We start from the raw sequence: 2,630 nt of genomic DNA, 5'->3' as shown, positions 1-2,630 counted from the left end.
GGTGTAAAAAAACAAGTGGAATGGATTAGGGAGAGGGATGGGGAATGGGTTAGATGTGGCAGTGTCAGTGGCGGGGGAGGCTGCCACAGATAAGAAAAGCCACAGACTGAAGTGGCAGTAGAGCGGCGAAGGTTGATGTTGAGTGATGGCTCCACCTCGCTGTGGTGCTGCGAGGGGCGTTGGGCGGTGCGGAGGTGTTGATTGCGGCCAGCGGATATTGGCGCACATCGGAGGCTGGGGACTGGAAGTGGCAGTGGGTATGGGGAGGGAAGATTGACCGATGTCTGGCTCGGGCTCTAGCTTCGACTCCGTCTCTGGGTCTTTCTTGTTCTTCCACCGACTCTGACTCTGACTTTGACTCGAAGTCTGACTCTGATCGGTGGCTCGGAGTGCACACAGGAATTCTGAGCGCGGTGAAAGTTGCCAGCTCCATCTTCAGCATCTCCCCTGCAGCCCCTCTCCGTGTCCATCTGCATCTGAAGACACGACAACGGCAGCGACTTGTTGAAATTCTGGTCCCAATAATGACACTTAAGCGATGCAGTTTTTTCGTAATATGAATTTTCCTGTTTGAAGCCGTTGCCGTTGGTCGCAGCTCCCCACCCGCCACCCGCCGCTCCCTGCTTCACTCTTCCCCTGAAGGCCCGCGTCTCGCCATCAATTACAGCCGCGAAAGGAGCGATGGAGCTGAGGAGCTGCAGAGCCACCACCTGAGCTGCAACTCAATCACCGACCAACAGCCAACAGCCATCGGCAGCTTCTGCTTCTAATTGCTGGCGTTTTTGCTCCTGCTTTGCCTCTGTCGGAGTTGGAGTTGGATTTGGTCTTGGAGGAGGATTGGAAGGAGCATCCACCATGTGAGTTATGGGCACGCATAGGTGCCATCCATTCGATTGTTGCATCCATATTCAGAGGGATTCGAAAGTTCCTCCGAGAGAATCCCCTTCTTGGGGTGCATGGGAGAGTTTCCCCGAGTGTCCACCTTCCATCCACCAATGCACCAATGGACGTTCGATCGCTACGCAAATTGACGGTTTCATATTCGCATCATCAACTCCTCAAATTCCCCAATGGACAGCTGAATGCCGGACACATGGCAGCGGGCAGCGGGCAACGGTGATGCAATCTCCATGCCGCCGATGCTTCCACTTTTAATTTACAATCCCAGAGTCTGCGATTAGCGACGACGCGGAGCAAGTTATGAAGATGGGAATGGGAGAGGGGGATGGGATCTTCTCTCTATTCTCTCAATATTTGCTCTGGGCGTTGGCACACCAGATTGCCAAGTGGCCAACTCGCGGGGCTTCCTTTGCCGCATCCCAAAATGCAGTTGTCTTCTCCAGTTATGTCTCTACAAATGAAGGGGTGTGCCAGGTCTGGCTGTGGATGTGTGGCTGTGGATGTGGATGTCGATGTGGAGGAGGAGCAGTACTTGGGGAGCCAGCACGAGGCGTGCGACATGCAACACAAACCAATCAAGGCAACTGTCAATGGAGGCAACACCTGTTATGCTTCTCCTTCTCCCTCTCTGGTTCCATCTGGTTGTGCTTTGGTCTGGTCCATCTTCCACCTGCCGCGGCGGGAGCGACCTTGAGGAGGAGTCCGTGCTGGGTTCTTCCTGGGCAGAATGAGCTTCAGTTGGAGTTGCCAACTTGAAAAACTGCCTGGACGAGATTCGCATCTTGCGGGTGTGCGAACCGGTAAATTGGCGCAATTTTCATCAATTTCCCCCATCGCGGCACTTGACAAAGCAAACAGATCGTTGGCCTGGCCGCTTTTCCTCCTCTAAGTTTCGTTTTGGGCTCTGAAAACGATCTTGGGCCTACCTGCTGCTCCACTCCCAATATTTTCCACTTATATTCTCATCAATTTGCACAAATTTCCACATCCTCAGAGCAGCAGCAGCAGCAGCAGCAGCAGCAGCAGCAGCAGCAGCAGAAGTGATCTTGAGGTTCCGCTGCCATTTGCAGCTACACAAAAGGGGCATCGCCTCCGAAATTTATGACCGCTTCGCCTGCTGCATGCAACTGCAACACAAAGTGGAGCGAAAGACGAAAGAGAGAGACGGTGGCAACACCAAAACCCACCCATCGCTCCCACCCAACCCATATGTTCCACATATTTCGGGCAGCCCGAGCCGAAGCTGTTACACTTGGCTAATTGATTTATGTGAATGGGTTCCAAAATATTTACAAACGGACTTCTATGGACTCTGAGTGGGTGGATGGATGGACAAGGAACAAGTCGATGGAAGGGAGGATGGACAGGGGAGAGAGAGATCGTGGAGAACATGTCGCATGGAGGAACAAGTTCTCGAGTGTTTCCCACAGGCACAGGAAGTGTTCGCTGCCGAACGCATGCCAAAAATGGATCCCCGAGGACAGAGGACGGGACAGCCTTGGACGACCAAAAGCGAGTACGAGTCCAAGACCGATCTTGAGCCCGAAAACGATCACGATTATGATGATCATTGCGACGATTGCGACTGTGGGACTGGCTGTGCCATTCCATTCCGATCTCCACTCGGGACAGAGCGCACAGAACTCTTTCGTTGTCCAGCGCTGGTTGGAGTGGATTGTGGAGGGAGGGATCGGGATCGGGATGAGGAGATGGCACTAGGAGTTGTTGTA

This window comes from Drosophila subobscura, chromosome O (genome assembly GCF_008121235.1).
Source record: "Drosophila subobscura isolate 14011-0131.10 chromosome O, UCBerk_Dsub_1.0, whole genome shotgun sequence".
Taxonomy (NCBI): domain Eukaryota; kingdom Metazoa; phylum Arthropoda; class Insecta; order Diptera; family Drosophilidae; genus Drosophila; species Drosophila subobscura.
The sequence above is the reverse complement of the archived record's forward strand: the minus strand, read 5'-3'. Positions refer to the sequence as shown.